This window comes from Dendrobates tinctorius, unplaced genomic scaffold (assembly GCF_039654945.1).
Source record: "Dendrobates tinctorius isolate UK_male_01 unplaced genomic scaffold, ASM3965494v1 ptg000009l, whole genome shotgun sequence".
Lineage (NCBI taxonomy): Eukaryota > Metazoa > Chordata > Amphibia > Anura > Dendrobatidae > Dendrobates > Dendrobates tinctorius.
Genome location: NW_027361677.1, coordinates 23233931 through 23260051, shown reverse-complemented (window position 1 = coordinate 23260051; position 26121 = coordinate 23233931). Strand labels below are relative to the sequence as shown.

At 46.0% G+C, this 26121-nt stretch overlaps 1 protein-coding gene across 1 annotated transcript in view; it reads right to left on the bottom strand.

Annotated features, from left to right (window-relative positions):
• Positions 1-604, bottom strand: part of PMFBP1 (polyamine modulated factor 1 binding protein 1) — a 133151-nt gene extending 132547 nt beyond the window's left edge. Inside the window, exon 1 of the mRNA XM_073584478.1 lies at positions 525-604. The gene's annotated coding sequence lies outside the window, so the exon portion shown is untranslated. The remainder of the gene's footprint in view (positions 1-524) is intronic.
• Positions 605-26121: the final 25517 nt, after the last annotated feature.

Below are 26121 nucleotides of genomic sequence, written 5' to 3'. Positions count from 1 at the left end.
CACCCGATGCACCGGGCGAGGGCCGGCATCAGCACCCGGTGCACCCGGGCGAGGGTCGGCGTCAGCGCCCGGTGCACCCAAGCAAGTGCAGGGGCCCTTAGCAGGTGAGGAATGGTGGGAGGGGGCCACTCGCAGTCGGGAACACTGAAGTACTATGGGAGGCACGGTGACTGTGCCAGTGATGGCACCCGCGGGAGGGCCAGGTGCCACCCGCTTGCTCAGGGCCCCGGTACTTTCAATACTTACCTCTCCACGTTCCTGCGCTGCGGCATCTTCTGACTGTGACGTTCAGGTCAGAGGGTGCGATGACGTGACTAGTGTGTGCCCGCTGCCTGACTTGTCACAGTGCAGAGAATAGGAAAACGCCGAGAAGTCTGGAGCAGAGTAGTGGCCAGCGAGGAGAGGTATTTCATTTTTTAATGTTTAGAGCATTATATGGGCCCTGGCCGATCCTATACTGGAGCATCATAATAGACCTGTTACAACCCTAAAGGCATCACTGCATGGCTTCCCATCTTACTCACCACTCCGGGCTATGCTGTGAGTTCTATCCTCTGCTGGCTCCTTGCTGTGGACCTCATGTCCTTGCTTGCTGCATACTTCCTTGTTGTGTGCTTAGGGCGGCGGCCCCAGCACTTCCTGGTTCTTATAGAGACAGTGTGTACCTTCCTAAGGTGTCCCCAGCCAATTGCCCAGAGGCCTCAGGTACTTAAAGCTTCCTCACCCATAGGGGGATGCTTGAGCAACAAACTCTATCAGTCTGTCTTTGGCTACTGAGGTGCCAGGTCTGGTCCTGCTAGTGCTCTTGTTTCTGTCTCCCAGGGGTCTTCATACCCTGGCCTGTATTCTGTGTCTCTCGTTGCTGCATACCATGGCCTGAATCATTGATCCTGTACCTATTTGTTTCCTTGTCTGTAACCTTCCCTACCCTGCTGTGTGTATACTTGTGTTTTCTCTTGTGACTTTGCTCTGCACTCTGCTCCGCACCTTGCAGTTCTGCTCTACTCTCCGTTCTGCACCTTGCAGTTCTGTGCTACTGGGGTGTCCTACGTGGGGCCCACCCTCTACTGGGGCATTTTATGGGGAATTGTAAGGAACCACAGATGTGGACAACTCCGGTCCAAGTTCAGGCTGAAGCAGAACTAGAAGAAGTTCAGGATCAGATAGAGGTAGCTCAGAGAAAGACTGCAGGTTAATGGTATTTGTTCAGACACAGCAGGTATAGAAAAAGGTACTGCTATAGACACAGCGGGTTTAGAGATAGGAACTGATTTAGACACAGCATGTGAGGAAGTAGATACTGGTTCAGATACTGCAGGTTAGAGACCGGTACTGATTCAGACACGGAAGGTTTACCAATAGATACTGATTCAGAAAGAGACGCATGTGTGGACGGTGGTGTTACTGAACCAAAACATACTGCCAGGGCCGGATTGGTCATCTGGCAATTCTGGCAAATGCCAGAAGGGCCTGTCTGTTCGTGTGCCACTTTGTCTGCTATGTTGGTAACAGAATCGGTGTTCTCAAGATACCCATACTGTTAAGAGCTGTGACGAAGCACAAAGTCTCTGACTCCTTAACCTACCCCAGCAGGCCACGGATAGAAATATTGGTCTTGTAGCACATCTTGCTTTCCTTCATCCAGGATATATATATATATCCATCCCACCTGGTGCTTGGGGACAGTCACAGCATGGGCCTGTATGATTTCAAATGCTGGGGCTGAATTTCAGTCCAAGTCCATACCTGCATACTACGAAAGCAAAGACGAATATTCAATGCAATGGCCGAGTCATCACCAGATCTTACCCCATCTAGCCATGTTTCACAAGGTTAACCCCTTAACGACCATTGACGGGCATAGCCCGTCATGGCAGGATGTCAGTTCCCACATCATGACGAGCTATCACCCAGAACGCTGCGATCGATCAGTCAATCTGACTGACCGATCACAGCGCGATTGGGCAGGAGATGCTGAAATTTCAGCATCTCCTGCCTGGTAAGTGCAGGAGCTTAGCACTGCCAGTGGCTGAGCTTCCTGCACTTACAGCCAGGGGCAGTGGTCTGTGCGGCCCCTGGCTGTTAACCTCCTGACTGCTGCGATCGATCGCAGTGTTCATGGCGGGAGGCAGAGGGTCGGGGCTCCCTCCGCTTCAGATCGGCGTCCCCGCGATTTAATCGCGGGGCCCGATCTTAACCATGATGAACCGGGGTTGTCATGACAACCCCCGGGTCATCCAGCTACGGAAAGCCTCTGAGACCATGCTCACAGAAGCTTTCAATATAGGTATAATACATTGCAATGTTTTATACCTGCAAATCAAAGGAAAAAAATGAAAGTCCCATAAAGTGACAAGATAAAAAAAAAACTTTTTTTAAAAAAATATTAAAAAATAATAAAAATGCCAAATACATTTTTATGTAAAAAGATACCAAACACGTGCTTTTTTTGGTTATCGCCGCGTCCGTAAAAATACCATTTATAAGTGTCACCCTAGTTAACCCCTTAAGTGAACGCTCTAAAAAAAAAAGTAGCAAATTATACTTTTTCCAAGCGGTATCATCATTCCGCTTGGAAAAAGTGCAATAACACGCAATCAAAAAGACAGATATAAATAAACATAGTACTGCTGACAATGTCATCTTGTCCCGTAAAAAACAAGCCGCCATACAGCGTCATCAGCGAAAAAATAAAAAAGTTATAGCTCACAGAATAAAGCGATGCATTTTATCCATAAAAGTTTTTATTGTGAAAAAAAAACACCAAAACATAAAAAAAAATATAAATGAGGTATCACTGTAATCATATTGACCCGAAGAATAAAGCTGCCTTATCAGTTTTACCATACGCGGAATGGAGAAAAAAAAAACAATTCCAGAATTGCTGGTTTTTGTTCATTCTGCCTCCACAAAAATCGGAATAGAAAGCGAACCAAAAAATTTCATGTGCCTGAAAATTATACCAATAAAAACGTCAGCTCGTTCCGCAAAAAACAAGATCTCACATGACTCTGTCGGCTGAAATATAAAAAAATCATAGCTCTCAAAATGTGGTGGTGATGCAAAAATTTCTTACAAAAAATTCTTACTAAAAAAGCGTCTTTTAGTGTGTGACCGAAGCTAAATTTGAAAAAAGGATATAAATCTGATATGGCTGTAATCGCACCGATGAAATGGTAAAGGCTGCAGCTTTACTAATTCTGTTATAGTTTTTTTAATAGTTTTTTTTTTTTTTCCTTTTCACTTTTTTTAATCAACACTGTAAACTTAAAACTGCGATTGATTGTGCTATATACTGAAGTATGCGGTATATACTCCTTATCTCCGGTCTCTTGTGGTGCCCAGACACAGACAATATGGCAGCCCGTTAGCACACACACTGCGACCACATCGAGGATGATGGGTGCCTGGAACAGACAACCGGGCAGGATCTTATGGTTTAAAGATTTATTGCCATCACTGATTGACAGCTGCAACTAAGTGGTTAACAGCAGCAAACGAAGATACCTCTGAAAGCAACAATGCTGTTAGATTTCCCCCTTTGCAATGCACATTTCTGTAGCATTTGTGCAGTGAAAAATTAATTAATACCTACACAATTTATCATTTATCTTACTGCTGTGGATAGTCTACAGAAAATACAATTAGGCCGGGATCACACATGCGAGAAACACGGCCGAGTCTCACATGTTAATACCCGGCACTGCCTCCTGCACTCAGGACCCGAGCGTGCGGTTCCATGTATTGCTATGCGGCCGCACGCTCCGCTCCCGAGTGCCGGTGGCAGTGCCGGGTATTAAAATGCGAGACTCGGCCATGTTTCTCGCATGTGGGTTCCCGGCCTTAAAGAGAGACTGCCAGAACAAAATGACTGTTCAAACCAAGCACAGGCGCTCCGTGCACCCTTGGTCTGTCCAAACAATTCAGTCCACCTTCCCACCAACTTGTTTTTCATGTCTTCACCCTTCTCTGTCTCTTTAAAGCCAGAGCTGTCACTCAAAATAAAGGGGGAAGAGAAGGAGGAAAAACAAGCTGCTGGAAAGGTGCACATTCCTCAGTTACTAAGAAATCAGTGTTTGAATTGATATGCAAATGAGGCTGAAGAGCTATGGTAGCTCTGAAACCTCTGTCACACCAGCTCTATGCAGGGCTGCCACAAGGAATTTCGGGGCCCCATACTGGCAAAATTTTCGGGGCCCCCTTGAGACTCCTCCCAGGCTCCACCCAGCCCCGCTTCCACCCCTCAAACTGTCCACAGTCCCACCGCTCTCTTGGAAAAACGCCACTTCTCACCTATCACACATCAACAGTTCCCATCACCAGATCACAAATATAGCCCGCAGCTTTTGCTTTGGACAAAAGATTTTTCTAAGCCGCCACCATAACAGGGTAGACACTTTTGGCCGGGCTCTACTCTACTGTAACCTATTAAATATTTGTTAAAATATGCAATACAATTTAGGTATATTTTTATTTATTTTTTAATTTTTAAAATGACCAATAATATCACATACAATGAGCAAATACCGCTACACCATGTCCAGACCACATATTACCACCACATAGTGACCTATAATACTACATACCAGGAACAAATACCACCACACCATGACCAGACCACATATTACTACCATAGTGACCGAATAATATCACATACAAGGAACAAATACCACCGCACCATGACCAGACCACATATTACCACCACAAAGTGACCAAATAGCACATACAAGGAACAAATACCACCGCACCATGACCAGACCACATATTACCACCACAAAGTGACCAAATAATAGCACATACAAGGGACAAATACCACCGCACCATGCCCAGACCACATATTACCACCACATGGTGACTGAATACTACAATACTGATCATTAATAAAAAAACAATACTAGCACCATAAGTGCCATTATACACAGGAGATCTGTATTTAGTATGCATTGTCTTTGTTAGTGATCAATGACATTATACACAGGAGCTCTGTATATAATGTACTGGTAACACAGTGATCACTGGTGACATTATACACAGGACCTCTGTATATAGTATACAATGTATAGTGTCAGTGTACAGGTAACACACTAACTCACCAGTGATATCTCAAGAAGTCCTTCATCCTTGCTTTTCATTCATCCAGCACAGATCGCCATCACGTCTTCCAGCCAGGGCTTGTCTCTGCAGGAAATAACACAGTTATCTAGAGCTCCGCTTGCAGAACATATTACTTATTTTTTCCCAACTTCTACATTACACCACATGAAGAAAAAAAGGCGACATAGTGTCGCTCTGCACAGTAACAGGACCGCCCCCCCATTTAAAACAGTATCCTCGAAAAATTAAATACATCACTGCAGTAATAATATCCCTTAATTAGCCCCTATGGTAATAATATCCCCCATTCTGGCCCCCGTGTGTCTCACTCCTGGCTTTAGCCATATGTTCTCCCATCCCGCCCTCATGAGTATCCATTCTTCCCCATATGATCTCCATTGTATCCATCCTGCCCCATGATCCTGTGCGATCTGTGTCCAACCCTGCCCCATCTGTCTCCAATCATGCCCCATATCTCCATTCTGCCCAGTGTCTCCAATCATGCCCCGTGTCCAGCATTCTGCCCCAGTCTCCAACATTCTGCCCCAGCGTCCAGCATTCTGCCCCAGTCTCTAGCATCTGCCCCAGCGTCCAGCATTCTGCTCCATGTCCAGCATTGTGCTGCAGTCTCCAGCATTGTGCCCCAGTCTCCAGCATTCTGCCCCAAGTCTCCAGCATTCTGCCCCATGTCCAGCATTCTGCCCCAGTCTCCAGCATTCTGCCGTGTGTCTCATTCCTGGCTTTAGCCATATGTTCTCCCATCCCGCCCTCATGAGTATCCTTTCTTCCCCATATGATCTCCATCGTATCCATCCTGCCCCATGATCCTGTGCGATCTGTCTCCAACCCTGCCCCATCTGTCTCCAATCATGCCCCGTATCTCCATTCTGCCCAGTGTCTCCAATCATGCCCCGTGTCCAGCATTCTGCCCCCATGTCCAGCATTCTGCTCCAGTCTCCAGCATTCTGCACCATGTCCAGCACTGTGCCCAGAGAGAATTTTTTTCGTCCGCCAGAAAGGATTTCAGGGTTAATTTTCTCCCTGACTTCCTTTCTCCGGGCATGCGCACTGGAAAATGCGGATCCTACAACAATAAAAATGTTGCAGGGTCCGACCAGGCATGCCGGCGGATGCAAAAAATTTGGCGGATCCACAAAAAAACGGATCCAACGGATGGCCATCCGTCAAGATCCGCCAGTAATGTAACTCAATGGGGGAAAAAAACGGATCCGCCCAAAAAAATGGCAGATCCGTTTTTTTCAAAAACTGGCGGATTTTGACTGATGGTCAAAAACTTAAGTGTGAAAGAGGCCTTACTTGGCCGCGCTCCAGCGGCAGGCGAGGCTCCGTCCCTCCAAGCTGCTGAAGTGCGCTCTAGCCGGCGACTGACAGTGACGTCAGACGCCGGCGATGTGCGTGCTGTGGCTGACGTCAGCTGCCAGCCTCCGATTGGTTGGCGGCTGTTAACTATTGACGTGCGGGCCGGCGGGCCCGCATGTCAATAGCGTTTAGCTGCCGCCCGCAGCACCGCGTTAAGGGCCCGGTTTACCTGCCGGTAAGGGCCCGGTGAGCAGAGGAGACCGGGCCCCATACGCCTGTCAGGGCAGTAATGCCCTGATAGCGGCCCTGGCTCTATGTCCCGCTCAGCGCCGCCTCCTTCTGCTTGACTGTCGGCTCCTTTGCTGAAATCACATGGCATAAATGCTGTCAGTATTGCAGGAGGAGGCGGTACTGAGCTGGAGTGACAGAGGCTTTAGATCTACCATAGCTCTTTGGTCTTATTTGCATATCAGTTCAAACGCTGATGTCTCAGTAGCAGACTGGACATGTAAAGGTATTGCTGGACTGGTCTTTGAAAGAGCTACATGCACATATAAATGGTTCTTTATTAGGAAGAGACAATTCCTTTAATTTTTATGCCTAAAAAGCTACTACTGCAGAAACACTAAAATATGGCATCTCATTTTTATTCTTAGTAGAGAACTGATTGGGGTAGGAATAAAATGATTCCTCCCAAAAAACAAGGTGCAGGTGAAATGTTACTCCGAGCACAGGGTATATTACAATCCGCACTTTACATAGGACTGCAGCCAGCTATTACTTATGATGATGCAGCCCTATAGATTTTTAAGGCCATACCGGGCTCTGCTACATCCTAATAAATACATAGAGAATGTGCTATATGAATACATCCCTCCATATATCAGGAATATGAGTGACACGCTCTTTATATCATTCAGTCCTCTGCTCCCCGGTGTGAATTATGATGTAGTGCTAATTTTCTGAAAAAGGGTGCAAAGGTTAAAGGTCAGAATCTTATTTCTCCGCAGAAGGCTGAGCACTGCCACAGTCCAATATTTCATCTTAATAAAGCTCCCCGGAGCACAGACAGGCCAGGGGCCCCTCATAAATCTGGCCCCTCTACTCCAGTGCCGCAGACAATGGTTCATTCTAGGTAGAATGGGTCTGCGCCGCTCACTCGCTGCCCAGACATCAATAGCCCACATGCTTTCACTTGTTAATCAAATGACTTTATTTAGTCCAAAGCTATTTTTTCCTAATAAAAATAGGAGTATTTATCTCCCCGGCTATAAAAACCCAATTGTTTTCTACTCTTCACTTATAGTTAAGATGCACATTTAGCAGGGATTGATTTCCAATGCTTCGCTCAATACCTTGTCACTTGCCATTTCCTACACACAGCATCTGTGTTCTGTTACTTACTGTAGGGAAAAGGCCCGGCGTGGAATATTTATGGAAATAGATGGAATCATTTGGATGAAGATTTCACACTGTAAAGAAAGATTCATTGCGTCCGTACGGTCCAGGCCTTACTACAAGTCTGACCCCAAGTCACATCGCAGGGAAACGGCGCAGTACTTGTAGATCCCTACAACCTCCGAGAGGTTATAGGGCCAGAATGACTTCCTACGCTTCATCGGATACAGGATTACAGGGGTAAAAATGTTTCTAGGGGAGTAGAACCCCAAAACGCCCACGAGGAGAATCTATACCTTCATAGTAGAGACTTCTGACAAGTTTGCATCCCATCTAGCCCATCCTCTGCGAGAGAAATAATGTCCAGACTAGTGATGAGCGAACGTGATGATACTATCTTCTCGTGATCACCATCCTCCTTCATGTGGATGACGGTCCTACATCCTCCACATGGTGTCCTCCATCGTGCTCCTGCGCATGCGTACTTCTCTTTGCCCTGCCTAGAGCAGATCAGAGTACTGTAATGCGCATGCTTGGGCAAAAGCCAAAGATCACCGGCGCATTCGTACTATAAAACTTTGCTCCGTCTTCGGTAGGGCAGAGTGAAGTACGCCTGTGCAGAAGCACGGTGGAGGACACTGTGTGGATGATGTAGGACGTGTCACCCACACGAAGGAAGAAGGAGGGCAATCATCAGAAAAGAAGAGGCACCAGATCATGACCAGCAACGCCCATCGAATCGGACCGCGCAGTAGGTGAGTATAGTAAAAGCTTTTTTCGTGTGTTCTGCAGAGCGCGTTCTAGAATGCTGTATATGAGGGAGTACAGGTGCCGGCTCTACTGTATGTGGGGAAACCTGGTGACAGGTTCACTTTAAGCACTGATAACCCTGGAAAAAAACAACTCCACACCCTTGGCAACATATATGGTGTGGAAAATAAGGACCGTATTTGATACACTGCTGATTTTGCAGGGTTTCCCAAATACAAAGAATGGAGAGGTCTAATTTTTATTGTAGGTACACTTCATCTGTGAGACAGAATCTAAAAATAGAATCCAGTAGTTTACAGTAATTTCGTTATCATCAGAGGCAAGATTACAATGACGGATAACCTCTCTATACACAGCTGATAACACAGTATCCACCAATCAGAATAGGAGATGTCACAGCTCACCTGCACCTCCTGTACAGTGACTGATAACACAGGATCCATCATTCACAATAGTTGATATCACAGCTTACCTCCTGCTCCTCCTGTACAATGACTACTAAAACCTCTATATATAGTAGATTACACAGGATCTACCTATCACAATAGATGTCACAGCTCACTTGCTCCCCCTCCCTTCTCAATTACTTTTGTACACGCTCATTAGATGCTAGAATAGAAAAGATAGGGTCCATTGCTGCTAATGGAACATGTAAGTTTCCTGAAACAACAGGAAGTTAGAATCTAGAAAAGCCACAGAAATCCGTGTGAAGATTTCTAATTTTTGTAGGAGAGAAAAAAAAAACATTTAAATAAAAAATAAGTCATTTTCTGTTGACACATTGCCACACTCACTTTAACCTCTAATACAGTATGATGCCCATAGAAGTGACATAAGAGACCTCCCTATATCTCGCACGCCTCTCATTTCATATGGAGGCACACAGAGGATCTTCCCACCGGATTCCGTCATGGTTGCTATCCATCCGAAAACTCCTGGATAGACCAGTCTTAGTTTCAAGGTCAGATTTTTTTTTTTATTGAGGCTGGTGGTACTAGCTCAGATCATTGTGATTGTATCTCTGGTTAGACTGGGCTGTAAGCTGAGCAGAGCCAAGGACAAGAGCGATGATTAAATATTCTCACGCAGCACATCGCTGTATAATGTGCAGGTCCTAAACAAAAAAAGCATAATTAATGGGTGTATAAGGACATATGCGCCTACGTGTGTAGATCACCAGGGTAGAAAGGCTGCAGAGATGGCTAGATTTAATAGGAAATCGCAGGAGTATACATTGAGCCCTGACAGTAGTTTCATGTCTTCTCAACAGAATTGAAGCAGTCTTTGATCAGAAGAGGATTGTCAGAGCCCCCCCCCCCCCCCCGAGACACGTCTACGCATTTGATTTAGGGGATGATCCGAGGAGAGGGCCCCAGTGCAATGATGGCACCTGTGGAAAATAATGGGCGGTGGACGCAGCTCACTGTGAAAAGAGTGACCTATCCGTCAGAGACCGCAGATGAGCGGAAAATAGCAGGAAGTGCCGCGCTCTGCACCCCCTGTACTTACTAAAACGTCAAGGCCTCATTCTGTTTTTCTCGTACACGAGCGCTATCCCTTTTTTTAGCACTTGTACCTATGATGCTCTATGGGGCTGTTCATATGCCCAACTTTTTGCTCGGACCGAGGGGTCTGCGGAAAATATCCGATTTTGATCTATGGGTCTGCTAAAGAAGTCGGGACCACACTCGGATGACATCAGAGTGCAGTCCGAATTTTTACAGACTGATAGAAAGGAGAAGGTGGAGAAGCTTTTATTCTTCTCTCCACGTAGGAGAAAAACTGATGACACTCGGACCAAACTCTGATCAGAATAATGGGCCCGTTTTTCTCATACATGGAAAATGCTGACGTCTGAATTATTATTATTATTATTTATTGTTATAGCGCCATTTATTCCATGGCGCTTTACATGTGAGGAGGGGTATACATAAAAACAAGTACAATAATCTTAAACAATACAAGTCATAACTGGTACAGGAGGAGAGAGGACCCTGCCCGCGAGGGCTCACAATCTTCAAGGGATGGGTGATAATACAGTAGGCGAGGGTAGAGCTGGTCGTGCAGCGGTTTGGTCGATCGGTGGTTACTGCAGGTTATAGGCTTGTCGGAAGAGGTGGGTCTTCAGGCTCTTTTTGAAGGTTTCGATGGTAGGTGAGAGTCTGATATGTTGTGGTAGAGAGTTCCAGAGTAGGGGTGATGCGCGAGAGAAATCTTGTATGCGATTGTGGGAAGAGGAGATAAGAGGGGAGTAGAGAAGGAGATCTTGTGAGGATCGGAGGTTGCGTGCAGGTAAGTACCGGGAGACGAGGTCACAGATGTATGGAGGAGACAAGTTGTGGATGGCTTTGTATGTCATGGTTAGGGTTTTGTAATGGAGTCTCTGGGCAATTGGGAGCCAGTGAAGGGATTGACAGAGGGGAGAAGCTGGGGAATAGCGGGGGGACAGGTGGATTAGTCGGGCAGCAGAGTTTAGAATAGATTGGAGGGGTGCGAGAGTGTTTGAGGGGAGGCCACAGAGCATGAGGTTGCAGTAGTCAAGGCGAGAGATGATGAGGGCATGGACTAGGGTTTTTGCAGATTCTTGGGTGAGGAATGAACGGATGCGTGAAATATTTTTGAGTTGAAGTCGGCAGGAAGTGGAAAGGGTTTGGATATGTGGTTTGAAGGAGAGATCAGCGTCAAGGATTACTCCGAGGCAGCGAGCTTGTGGGACTGGGGAGAGTGGGCAGTCATTTACTGTAATTGATAGGTTCGTAGGGGGGGTCACGAGAGATGGGGGAAAGATGATGAATTCTGTTTTGTCCATGTTGAGTTTCAGATATCTAGTGGAGAAGAAGGATGAAATAGTGGACAGACATTGAGGGATTCTGGTTAGTAGGGAGGTGATATCTGGTCCAGAGATGTAGATCTGTGTGTCATCAGCATAAAGATGATACTGAAAGCCATGAGATATGAATGAGACCTAAAATGTTAAAAGAAACTTCTGCAAAAGAAGTATGGTCTTATAAGGGATTAAAGGCTTTTTACGCACATGCCATTAGTTATACTTTCAATATCCTGATGACATGTTCCCTTTCGGCAAACGTAAAGGTTATCCAGTATTAAAAAAAAACGTGGCTGCTTCCCACCCCCCCAAAAAATACAGATACAGGGGCTATGTGAAATTGAAGTAATATAATTTTAGAAAATGGAAATAAAAAAATATAAAATTAAATAAATAAATAAAAAATATACATTTATAATACTATAATATATATATATACTATATACAGTCATATGTTAAAGTTTGGGCACCCCTATTAATGTTAACCTTTTTTCTTTATAACAATTTTGGTTTTTGCAACAGCTATTTCAGTTTCATATATCTAATAACTGATGGACTCAGTTATATTTCTGGATTCAAATGAGGCTTATTGTACTAACAGAAAATGTGCAATCTGCATTTAAACAAAATTTGACCGGTGCAAAAGTATGGGCACCTCAACATAAAAGTGACATTAATATTTCGTAGATCCTCCTTTTGCAAAAATAACAGCCTCTAGTCGCTTCCTGTAGCTATTAATGAGTTCCTGGATCCTGGATGAAGGTATTTGTGACCATTCCTGTTTACAAAACAATTCCAGTTCAGTTAAGTTTGATGGTTGTCGAGCATGGACAGCCCGCTTCAAATCATCCCACAGATGTTCAATGATATTCAGGTCTGGGGACTGGGATAGCCATTCCAGAACATTGTAATTGTTCCTCCGCATGAATGCCTGAGTAGATTTGGAGCGGGGTTTTGGATCATTGTCTTGCTGAAATATCCATCCCCTGCGTAACTTCAACTTCGTCACTGATTCTTGCACATTATTGTCAAGAATCTGCTGATACGGAGTTGAATCCATGCGACCCTCAACTTTAACAAGATTCCCGGTGACGACATTGGCCACACAGCCCCAAAGCATGATGGAACTTCCACCAAATTTTACTGTGGATAGCAAGTGTTTTTCTTGGAATGCTGTCTTTTTTAGCCTCCATGCATAACGCCTTTTTGTATGTCCAAACAACTCAATCTTTGTTTCATCAGTCCACAGGACCTTCTTCCAAAATGTAACTGACTTGTCCAAAGGTGCTTTTGCATACCTCAGGCGACTCTGTTTGTGGCGTGCTTGCAGAAACAGCTTCTTTCGCATCACTCTCCCATACAGCTTCTCTTTGTGCAAAGTGCGCTGTATTGTTGACCGATGCACAGGGACACCATCTGCAGCAAGATGATGCTGCAGGTCTTTGGAGGTGGTCTGTGGATTGTCCTTGACTGTTCTCACCATTCTTCTTCTCTGCCTTTCTGATATTTTTCTTGGCCTGTCACTTCTGGGCTTAACAAGAACTGTACCTGTGTTCTCCCATTTCCTTACTATGTTCCTCACAGTGGAAACTGACAGGTTAAATCTCTGAGACAACGTTTTGTATCCTTCCCCTGAAAAGCTATGTTGAATAATCTTTGTTTTCAGATCATTTGAGAGTTGTTTTGAGGAGCCCATGATGCCACTCTTCATAGGAGAATCAAATAGGAGAACTACTTGCAAGTGGCCACCTTAAATACCTTTTCTCATGATTTGATACACCTGGCTATGAAGTTCAAAGCTCAATGAGGTTACAAAACCAATTTAGTGCTTCAGGAAGTCAGTAAAAAGTAGTTAGGAGTGTTCAAATCAAGTTAATGATAAGGGTGCCCATACTTTTGCACCGGTCAAATTTTGTTTAAATGCAGATTGCACATTTTCTGTTCGTACAATAAACCTCATTTGAATCCAGAAATATAACCGAGTCCATCAGTTATTAGATATATGAACCTGAAATAGCTGTTGCAAAGACCAAAATTGTTATAAAGAAAAAAGGTTAAAATTAATAGGGGTGCCCAAACTTTAACATATGACTGTATATATTTTGAGCAGTGTAAAAAATATATATATATACATTTTTTTTTACACTGCTCAAAAAAATCCTAGATATCACTGAATGAAATATTCAAGTTGCAAATCTTTATTACATAGTGGAATGCGTTCAGAACAATAAAACATAAAAATGATCAATGTAATTAAAAATGAATATCCCATGGAGGTCTGGAATTGGAATGATACTCAAAAACAAAGTGGAAAATAAAATTACAGGCTGATCCAACTTCAGTGGAAATGCCTCAAGACAAGAAAATAATGCTCAGTTGTGTGTGTGTGGCCTCCACGCGCCTGTATGACCTCCTTACAATGCCTGGGCATGCTCCTGATGAGATGGCAGATGTTCTCCTAAGGGACCTCCTCCCAGACCTGGATTAAAGCATCAGTCAACTCCTGGACAGTCTGTGGTGCAACGTGGCGTTGGTGGATGGAACAAGACATGATGTCCCAGATGTATGCCAGTTCATAGTATCAATGCCTTCATCATGCAGGAACTGCTGACACACTTCAGCCACATGAGGCCTAGCATTGCCATGCATTAGGAGGAACCCAGGGCCAACCGCACCAGCATATGGTCTCATAATGGGTCTGAGGATCTCGTCCCCGTACCTAATGGCAGTCAGGGTACCTCTGGTGAGCACATGGAGGGCTGTGCTGCCTCCAAATAAATTCCTCTTTACACCATTACTGAAGCAGTGCCAAACAGGTCATGCCGGAGAATGTTACAGGCAGCAGAACGGTCTTCACGGTGTCTCCAGACTCTGCCTCATCTGGCACATGTGCTCATTGTGAACCTGCTCTCATCTGTGAAGATCACAGAGCGCCATTGTCGAATCTGCCAATCTTAGTGTTCTCAGGCACAGGCCAATCGCCCTGCATGGTGTTGGGCTGTAAGCACAACACCCACTTGTGGACGTCGAGCACTTTTACCACCCTCATGGAGTTTGTTTCTGATAGTTTGAGCAGACACATGGATGTTAGTAGTCTACTGGAGGTCATTTTGCAGGGCTCTGTCACTGCTCCTCCTTGCCGAAAGGAGGAGGTAGCAGTCCTGATGCTGTGTTGTTGCCCTCCTACGACCCCCCTCTCGTGGTGTTGTAGGGGGGTTGAAGTAAGACGTCCCCTTAAGATCACCCCTTTAAGATGTTCTATGTATATATGTTATTATTTGATGTGTACAATGCCAGCGGTACTGCTACACGAGCACGTGTATTACCGCTTGTCTCAATGGTACTGCCACATTATGTGTTACCATGCTGTACATATTGTAATATATTATGTTGTATAATGTATTGTATATTAATGTATATATTAGGGTAAGCCAGTGCATCCTTTGGGGTCAGTAGAGGAGGGCACTATTAGTATAGAGTTCTTAGATATGCGTAAGCATAGTTCTGTAGTGGGCCACTAGATGGGGGTGCACTAGTGGGTCTTGTTAGGTATAGCTATAGTAGGTTCACATAGGGTCAATGGTAGGAGGAGCTGCTAGGGGTTGAGCAAGTGTAGGAGATAGCAACAATTCAGAAGGACGAGCACACCCGAAGTGTCCACAAGGGCTCTAAGCCCAGGACACCATAGCAGCTACGCAACGTTTTTGAAGAATAAAACCACGGGCACAGTCAGACGGGTGCTGGATAAGACCAGAGCACCCAGGAAATTGCAGTTCATGACAGCAACAGGAACGGGAAGGAATATGTGGTCCAAAAGTCGTGCAGGGTGCAGAATATTCACCATGTGGCAGATCTTAAATAGGGCTGAAGCTTGCAAATCCAGGACGAAACAGATGAACAGGATCCCCTATATCCTGAGGTCCTATACTGCGGTACCGCCTAGGGCGCTACTACCCCATAATGTGCATGAGGACAAAGAAAGCAGGAAAGGAAAAGTGCAGGAGGAATGCTGTGCGGACTGTAATGTAACTGATGTGTCCGGGACTCTTGAAGAGAAAAGTAAAATCGTTTGTTTGGCATCTGAAATGGTATCTGTGTCTGTTCTTTCTACCCTGTGCACAGAAGCTGAGTGTGCAGGAGCTGTGCCGCACCAGTGAAATTCCTGATGGTGAACCAGAACCCCAAACAGGTACGCTGGTAGAAGCTGACAACTTTTCTGTGGGAAGAGGCTGGGAAACCAAGGCCCTGGTGTCCTCGGCCACGACTACCGTCCTGGCCCCTTCTTACAGTGTATTGGCCTGTTGTGAACTCATTTTCTGGACTGCCTCTGGTTTCTGGTGAGGGAACTGTTTGTGGTGACAGAGGAGTTGTGAGTTCTCTTTCTGGGCTCCTTCTGGTGGTGGCAGGTGGTAATGAAGCTGATCGAATTAACAGAGACCTGCCACCTGATAATGAGGACGACGATTGGACATCTCGAGTCTCAGACTGGATTTAAGACAGCCGACTCCCTATTCCCATGCTGGTGTCACGGCACCGCCAGACTCAGGGCCTGCTGTCCCGGCCTCGGCCAGTAGGAGGCGCCGGACTATCACATCACCATCAGACTCAGGGCCTGCTGTCCCAGCCTCGGCCAGTAGGAGGCGCCGGACTATCACATCACCGTCAGACTCAGGGCCTGCTGTCCCAGCCTCGACCACTAGGAGGCCCCGGACTGTCCTATCACCGGCTGACCCGTGGCCTGCAGTCTCGGCCTTGGTCTCTGGGAGGCGTTGTGCTTCAACCCCGAGTGATGGCGGCGATAGTCATGAGGCTCCTGCGCAGGCGTCCGCTGGACGCAGGCTTCGCTCCTCGATCAGTCATGAAGGGGCTGGTGCATTACCATCCAGCCTGGTCCTGGGGGCGGTCCGGATGACATCATCAGGCCACGGGCCTGTAAGGGATGACCTGATCCCTCAAATACCTTGGGACTGCTCTTGCAGGCCGCCGGATATATTCTTGGTTCCCCTGCGTGTTACTGTGTGAATTGCTGTTTTACTGACTCTGACTTTTGCCTGGACTTCTGACTCTGCTTCTGCCTAACGATTCTGTACCTCTGCGACTCTCCTGGTTTATGACACTGACTTCGGCCTGGATTCTGACTCTGCTTCTGCCTAACGATTCTGTACCTCTGCTGCTCTCCTGGTTTATGACTCTTACTTTGGCCTGGATTCTGACTCTGCTTTTGCCTAACGATTCTGTACTTCTGCTGCCCTCCTGGTTTATGACTCTGGCTTCGGCCTGGAATCTGACTCTGCTACTGTCTACTGTTTTTATACCATTTCTGCCTGACTGGTTTAGTCTCGGATATCATTGCCTCTGTGTCCTGTATTGGAACACCTTTCTGGCGACCGTCCTGCTCTGGTCATTTCTCCTATTCAGACAGCGCCTCCTGGGCTCTGCTATAAATCCAGATCCCTGTATAGGGGTAAAGGGTCTCAGTGTTTCTCGGGGTGCTGTCTGGCTGCAGTCCAGACCGCAGGCAGACGTCACATTATATCCGGCCACAAAAATAAAACGGCTTTTTGTGTCTATACTTAACACATATAAAAGCAGTTTTTCCTCACTTTTTTTTTCCTTCCTCCTGACTGAGCTGATTCTTGGCCCAAACACCTGTTACATTGCACAGCCTGGAAGGTCGCTCTCAGGCTCAAGCATGCTGCAGCTTGGAAGCTTCAAGGAAAATGCTGGCTGTTGGAAATCCACATCCCTGGATCATCGCCCCCTGGACAGCTCTGGGGGTCAGGTATTGCCCGCAAATGCGGCCAAACTGTTGTTACCAGTTTCCCTTTCTTTTGCTAAGAAACGTCTGTGTGTGAAGGTTTATGTGGATTGTGGTGCTTCTGGCAAACTTATGGATTTTTCATTTGCTAAGAGCCTTGGTGTACCTCTGTCAAGGCTTAAAGCGCCTATTCAGACTACTGCGATTAATGGTACATCTATATTCCAAGGAGGCGTGGAATTCGTTACTGCCGAAATTTCTATGTCAGTGGGGACATTACATAACGAGCAAATGTCATTTTTTGTTATATACAATTTATCCGATCCAGTTGTGTTAGGCATGCCATGGTTGCACCAACATAATCCTGTTATTGACTGGCGCATAGGTGACGTTGTGCGCTGGAGTCCACGGTGTCAGAGTAACTGTATGTCTTTTTCAGTAAACCAGATTAAAATTAAAACACCTTCTATTCCATATGCGTTTAGGGATTATGAAGATGTTTTCTCTATAGTGGAGTCGGAGAAACTACCTCCTCACAGAGAATACGATTGTCCTATTGAATTGGTCCCTGGTGCCCGTCTCCCTAAGGGGAGAATATTCAACCTCTCTGGTCCTGAGCGTGTAGCCATGAAGGAATACGTAGCAGATAGCCTTCGAAAAGGCTTCATTAGACCTTCCACCTCACCTGTAGGAGCTGGGTTTTTCTTTGTAGAGAAAAAAGATGGTGGACTTAGACCATGCATTGACTACCATGAGCTGAACGCCATAACCGTAAAAAATCAATACCCGCTGCCACTCATTCCTGATCTGTTTAATCAGTTACTGGGAGCTCGCTGGTTTACTAAGCTTGACCTCCGGGGGGCATATAACCTGGTCCGCATAAGAGATGGGGACGAATGGAAAACGGCCTTTAATACACCCCTTGGCCATTTTGAGTACCTGGTAATGCCCTTCGGACTCAGTAACGCTCCTGCAGTATTTCAGCACTTCGTCAATGATATTTTCAGAGATATTTGTGGGGTGTATGTCGTCGTATATCTGGACTACATTTTGATTTATTCTGCTGACCCTGTGACGCATGCTCAACACGTCCGTTCAGTACTGCAGAGACTGCGCGAAAACTCTTTGTTCGCGAAATTTGAGAAATGTGTTTTTTTTGCCGAAGAGGTGCAGTTCTTAGGATACATGGTCTCAGGCAAGGGGTTCCGTATGGATCCCGCCAAGATTCAACCCATTAAGGATTGGGTACAACCCAAATCGCTGAAAGCACTACAGCGATTTTTGGGATTTGCGAATTATTATCGCAAGTTCATCCGGGGATTCTCAGAGATTGCCAAGCCACTCACGGACCTTACCCGGAAAGGGGCGGACGTGACTAATTGGAATCCTGAGGCAACCAGGGCTTTTTCTACACTAAAAGAGTGCTTCGTGGCCAACCCGGTGTTGATTCAACCAAACTTGGACCACCCGTTTATTGTGGAAGTAGATGCCTCCGAAGTCGGAGTGGGAGCAGTGCTCTCACAAGGCACTGCAGCCCTCACTCAGCTTCGCCCATGTGCCTTTTTCTCCCGCAAATTCTCTGCCACGGAGAGAAACTATGACATTGGCAACCGAGAATTATTGGCCATCAAGTGGGCCTTCGAGGAATGGCGCCACTTCCTCGAAGGCGCCAAACACAAAGTTACTGTTATTACCGATCACAAGAACCTAACCTACCTAGAGTCGGCTAAAAGACTAAACCCTAGGCAGGCCAGGTGGGCCTTGTTTTTCTCCAGGTTCGATTTTTTAATCACCTTTCGCCCCGGAACCAAAAATGTGAGGGCAGATGCCCTCTCCCGCAGCTTTTGTCACACACACACCGAGGACTATGAACCAGCCCCCATATTGGCTAATGGCATTGTCGTGTCGGCAGTATCTCTGGACCTTCTGGAGGAGATCCGTAGGTCATCAGAACAAGCTCCTGACACTACGCCCCCAAAAAAATTATTCGTTCCAGCTACCTTTCGCTTACGAGTGTTAAAAGAATCTCACGACTCCGTCCTGGCAGGCCACCCTGGTCTCAATAATACCACTAGGCTGGTAACCAGGAACTTTTGGTGGCCAACGGTGGCCAAGGACTGTAAGGAGTACGTCTCAGCGTGTGAAGTCTGTGCCCGTGCCAAGTCCCCCCATAACCGTCCTGCCGGCTGGCTTCAGCCCTTGCCCACCCCTGAAAGTCCATGGACCCACATCTCCATGGACTTCATTACAGACCTGCCACCCTCCGAGGGGAAAACTTGTATTTGGGTGGTGGTGGACAGGTTCAGTAAACAGTCTCACTTTGTTCCCCTGTCCGGCTTACCCAACTCTGAAACCTTAAGTAAGTTGTTTGTTCTTCACGTTGTACGTTTGCACGGCGTTCCGGCAAATATCGTATCCGACAGGGGTACCCAGTTCGTCTCGAAGTTCTGGAGGGCGTTCTGTAGACGTATTGGTGTTGAGTTGTCCTTTTCCTCGGCATACCATCCCGAGACGAATGGTCAAACTGAGCGTGCCAGCCAAACGCTGGAGCAATATCTCCGCTATGTCTCAGCACATCAGTCAGATTGGGTGGAACATTTGCCATTGGTAGAGTTCGCTCTCAATAATAGATACCAAGACTCCATCAAAACCACCCCCTTCTTCTGTAACCTTGGACTACATCCGCGCTTTGGATCATTTTCGGCCAAGATGTCGGAAATCCCAGGGGTTGAGCAAAATATACATCGTCTAAAGACTATTTGGTCCGAAGTAAACTCTAATTTAAAAGGGGCTCAAATTAGACAGATTTCGGCAGCTAATAGACGACGATCCCAGGGGCCACACCTGGGAGTTGGTGACAAGGTTTGGCTCTCTACAAGAAACATCAAACTTAAGGTACCGTCGGCCAAACTGGGTCCCAGGTTCATCGGCCCATATGAAATATTAGAGGTAATTAACCCGGTAGCGTTTCGGTTAAAGCTCCCGCAGTCTTTTAAAATTCCTAACGTTTTTCATAAGTCCCTCCTCAAGGTATACCGCTCCCCAATTCGTCCCGTCCGGTCCCCTCCTCCTCCAGTTTTGGTCAAGGGCGCCTTGGAGTACGAGGTCCAGGGCATATTTGATTCCCGTCTAGTGAGAAACTCGGTACAATATTTGGTGCATTGGAAGGGCTACGGCCCAGAGGAGAGGTCCTGGGTCCCCGCTAGTGACATTCGTGCAAAGCGGTTGATTAGGAGGTTTCACCTCCTCCACCCTGACAAACCGGGTTTTGAGGGTCCGGAGGCCCCTCTTAGAGGGGGGGTACTGTCACGGCACCGCCAGACTCAGGGCCTGCTGTCCCGGCCTCGGCCAGTAGGAGGCGCCGGACTATCACATCACCATCAGACTCAGGGCCTGCTGTCCCAGCCTCGGCCAGTAGGAGGCGCCGGACTATCACATCACCGTCAGACTCAGGGCCTGCTGTCCCAGCCTCGACCACTAGGAGGCCCCGGACTGTCCTATCACCGGCTGACCCGTGGCCTGCAGTCTCGGCCTTGGTCTCTGGGAGGCGTTGTGCTTCAACCCCGAGTGATGGCGGCGATAGTCATGAGGCTCCTGCGCAGGCGTCCGCTGGACGCAGGCTTCGCTCCTCGATCAGTCATGAAGGGGCTGGTGCATTACCATCCAGCCTGGTCCTGGGGGCGGTCCGGATGACATCATCAGGCCACGGGCCTGTAAGGGATGACCTGATCCCTCAAATACCTTGGGACTGCTCTTGCAGGCCGCCGGATATATTCTTGGTTCCCCTGCGTGTTACTGTGTGAATTGCTGTTTTACTGACTCTGACTTTTGCCTGGACTTCTGACTCTGCTTCTGCCTAACGATTCTGTACCTCTGCGACTCTCCTGGTTTATGACACTGACTTCGGCCTGGATTCTGACTCTGCTTCTGCCTAACGATTCTGTACCTCTGCTGCTCTCCTGGTTTATGACTCTTACTTTGGCCTGGATTCTGACTCTGCTTTTGCCTAACGATTCTGTACTTCTGCTGCCCTCCTGGTTTATGACTCTGGCTTCGGCCTGGAATCTGACTCTGCTACTGTCTACTGTTTTTATACCATTTCTGCCTGACTGGTTTAGTCTCGGATATCATTGCCTCTGTGTCCTGTATTGGAACACCTTTCTGGCGACCGTCCTGCTCTGGTCATTTCTCCTATTCAGACAGCGCCTCCTGGGCTCTGCTATAAATCCAGATCCCTGTATAGGGGTAAAGGGTCTCAGTGTTTCTCGGGGTGCTGTCTGGCTGCAGTCCAGACCGCAGGCAGACGTCACAGCTGGTGATTTTTTCCTGCCTCCTGAGGTCCTGGTTTCCAGCTCAGTTCCTGTCTTCTCAAGCTAAGTTTTCTCTGCCAATGTTCACATTTGATTTGGTTTTGTCTATTCAGTTTTTGTGTGGTCAGCCAGCCCCGGCTGGGGTTGTGCTGAATTGCCACTCTTATGTTACTGTATGTGCCAGTTTGCTTTTTGTCCCTTATTAGATTGGCCTCTTTTTGCTCTGTTCTCAGAATATGCCAGAGTGCTGATATAGTGAGAGAAGTCTAGTGACTTCAGGGTTTTGTTTGCTATCAGAAGTGTTGGACATTTTTTGCAGGGTTTTTTGGTGTGATTGCAGACAGTATCTTTCCTGTTCTTTCTAGTTAGTGTGGGCCCCATCATTTGCTCAGCCTATTTTTCTATCTGTGTTTGTGTTTATCTTGTCTCCCCGACAATACATGTTTGGGGGCTGCCTTTTGCTTTGGGGTCTGTTCTGGGGCAGTTTAGATTTCCCCTTTTATTGCCGTAGGCTTGTTTAGTTTATTTAGAGTCGTGAGTTCTCCATCCGGGCTCCTTCTGGTGGTGACAGTAGGTAATGAAGCTGGTCTAAATGGCAGAGACCTGCCACCTGAGGAGGACTGTGAGTGGACATCAGGAGTCTCTGACCGGATTTAAGACAGCCGACTCCCTAATTTTGTGCTGGTGATTTTTTCCTGCCCTGAGGTTCTGGTTTCCAGTTCTGTTCCTGCCTTCTCAAGCTAAGTGTGCTCTGCTATTTTTTCACATGAGATTTGGTCTGGTTTACTCAGTTTTTGTGGTCAGCCAGCCCCTGCTGGGGCTGTGCTGAATTTCCATTCTTATGTCTTTGTTTATGCCAGTTTGCTTTTTGTCCCTGATCAGATTGGTCTCTTTTTGCTCTGTCTTCAGAATATACCAGAGTGCTGATATAGGGAATTGAAGTCTAGCGACTTCAGGGTTTTTGTTATCAGAAAGTGTTGGACATTTTTTGGCAGGGTTTTGTGCGTGATTGCAGACAGCATCTTTCCTTTCCTGTTGTGAGTTCATTTTCCCCTTCACCGTTGAGGTCTGATGAACTCCCTCTTCTGGTGAAGGAGGGTAGTGAGGCTGATTGCCAGGCACCTGGGCAGGATGATGATGACTGGGTGACGGGAGTTACTGACTGGATATAAGGCAGCCGACGCCCTTCTGCCTTGCTGGTGATCTCTCTGTGGGATTCTAGGAGTCCAGTCTGATTCCTGCTCCTCAAAAGCTAAGTTTTCTGCTCTACTTTTTGCATTTGTGTTTTGGTTTTGCATTGTTTTTCTTGATTTCTGCCATTCCCTGCTGGGGTGAGCTGAATTCCTTTTTGCTCTGTCTTCAGAAAATACCTGAGTGCTGATATAGTCTTTTTGAGGCCTAGCGTCTTCAGGGCTTTTTTCCCTATCAGCTGTTGGCTCTTGTTTTGATAGGGTTTTGGCGGATTACAGACAGCAGCTTTTCTATCCTGTCCTATCTAGTTAGCTTGGGCCCCATCATTTGCTCAGCCTATCTTTCTATCTGTGTGAGTGTTTTTTCATCTTTCTTCACAGTCATTATATGTTGGGGGCTGCCTATTGCTTTGGGGTCTGCTCTGGGGCAGTTTAGATTTCCCTTTCTGTCTTTAGGCTATGTAGTTCTCCGGCTGTGATCGAGGGGTCTAGGGCACCGTAGGAACCCCCATGGCTACTGCTAGTTGTTGTAAATAGGTTCAGGGGTCTGCAATCCGATAGCTGCCAACTTCTCTGGTTTTCTGGACTTAGCTAGTATTTCTGTTTTTGCCTCCTACGGTGACTCATTCATAACACTTTCCTGTCCTTTCTAGTTAGTGTGGGCCCCATCGTTTGCTCAGCCTATTTTCCTACCTGTGTTTGTGCTTTCATCTTGTTTCACCGTCATTACATGTGTGGGGGCTGTCTATTCCTTTGGGGTCTGCTCTGGGGCAGTTTAGATTTCCCCTTTTCTTGCTTTAGGCTTATTTAGTCCTCTAGCTGTGACGAGGCGTCTAGAATCATCGTAGGTATGCTCCACGGCTGCTGTTAGTTGTGTGGTTATGATCAGGGGTCTGCAATCCGCGTAGTTGCCAACCTCTCTGGTTTTCTGTGACTTAGCTTGTTTTTGTTTTCCTCCTCGATGACCCAATCATAACACTGGCCTTTCTCCTGGTATCTGCACCATGCTCTTGACACTGTGCGGACAGATAGAGCTACCCTTCTTGCCACAGCTCGCATTGATGTGCCATACTTGATAAGGTGTAGAAACTGCCTCATGCTACTGTACAGTACCTCTAGGGGTTAAAGCAATGACAAAATGCCAAAGTGACCAAAACAACAGGCAAAAAGGATGAGAACAGAGAAATGGTCTGTGGTCACCCCCTGCAGAACCACTCCTTTATAGGGGTTGTCTTGGTAATTTCCAATCATTTCTACCTGTTGTCTGTTCCATCTGCACAACAGCAGGAGAAATTGATTCACAATCAGTTTTGCTTTATAACTGGACAGGATTTCACAGAAGTGTGATTGACTTGGAGTTACATTGTGTTGTTCAGGTGTTCCCTTTATTTTTTTTGAGCAGCGTGTGTATATATATATAAAATTTTAGCCTTCAAAAAATATATATTATAATAGATGTGTATGTTTTTAATATAGAGTCATTTGCAATTTTTAGTATTAGATCCAAATTAACGGAACATGAAAATGTTTATATTCCCTTTCAGCTGTTATTTTCTAATATTGGTCATTTTTTTTCCTAATTATGAGCCACAAATACAAATCATGAGGCACACGGTGATGAATTAACACAAGCACTTGAACAGTTGCCAAAGCCTTCAGACCGTTTAGTTATATGGGCCAATGATATGAGCAATATGGGATTGGAGTGCGCATGTGCGGTTCGGCACCCTCCTGACATGCATGCCGTGGGCAGTTACACTGACGGTGTTCGTCCCTCATCGTCAACTGGATGATGGGGGATAGGAGGCTGTTCATTATGACCGCGGCAGGATGTCTTTTAGTGAAGTGGAGTGGAGCGCGATCGGCACATGCGCCATACAACCATCCCTATATTGCTTTTTGAAAGGGTTTGATTCATTGGCTGACGCATGGAAGACAGATTCTTTCTGATTGGCTGAGGCTGGTATTTAAACTCAACACACCCATTGCTTAGACACGCCCCCCGAGGAAGCTGGGAGCGAAACGTGCATGTCGGGGTGGAGGGATTTTTCTCCCAGGGGACTTCTATTAACGCTGCCAGGATTCAGGTAATGGCCTCAGTAGCTTTAATGCTAACTAGTTTACATAGGTATACCATGGATGTTATTATATAACTTTGGTTTATCTGAGCCGATGAACTTGTGCTGTGTAGTCATTATACTCTGCATGTTTGAGTAAACAGCAGATATTTATAGTATAGCTTTCCAGGAGCATACATCAACTGATTGCTTATTAGCTATGAGGTTCTATACCATGCAGCAAAAAAATACATATAATGGGAGTTGCAGGTCCCTCTCTTTTTGCACTGATCTTGGAAACTTGTATGTCTTTTAATGTTTTGATATTTGTATTAATAAAAGTAATTATATTTTACCATTTGAAATGCTCTGGTGTTGATCTGTACTCCAATTGGAGGTGATCTTGGATTTTTATACTTGATAAGGTGTAGAAACTGCCTCATGCTACTGTACAGTACCTCTAGGGGTTAAAGCAATGACAAAATGCCAAAGTGACCAAAACAACAGGCAAAAAGGATGAGAACAGAGAAATGGTCTGTGGTCACCCCCTGCAGAACCACTCCTTTATAGGGGTTGTCTTGGTAATTTCCAATCATTTCTACCTGTTGTCTGTTCCATCTGCACAACAGCAGGAGAAATTGATTCACAATCAGTTTTGCTTTATAACTGGACAGGTTGATTTCACAGAAGTGTGATTGACTTGGAGTTACATTGTGTTGTTCAGGTGTTCCCTTTATTTTTTTTGAGCAGTGTGTATATATATATATATAATATTTTAGCCTTCAAAAAATATATATTATAATAGATGTGTATGTTTTTAATATAGAGTCATTTGCAATTTTTAGTATTATATCCAAATTAACGGAACATGAAAATGTTTATATTCCCTTTCAGCTGTTATTTTCTAATATTGGTCATTTTTTTTCCTAATTATGAGCCACAAATACAAATCATGAGGCACACGGTGATGAATTAACACAAGCACTTGAACAGTTGCCAAAGCCTTCAGACCTGAAGTACAATGACCATCTTTCTTTCAGTGCCTCATCAAAGAAGATGACATCAAGGGCACGGAGGGGAGTGACTTGAGTCACTTATTAGTTTTCCTGAGATAAATGAAAACAGCTGAGACCAAGAAGAAACAATTATAAAGATTCAAAGGACATTACACTGGTATCATACTCCGGCTACTAAAAACTCAGGCTACACTTTAATCCCTCACCTTTGGACAGCAGTAAGTTCGGGTTTAGGTAGAGCAAATGGATCAAGCGATTTTGATTGTAATTGTCTAAGAATCCCAGGGGATGGCCGCATCATTAAAAAAAAAATACAATAACAATTTCACGGTCGCCGGTAATATTTCCTTCCTGTCGTCCAAGTCAACATAGAGTGCAGC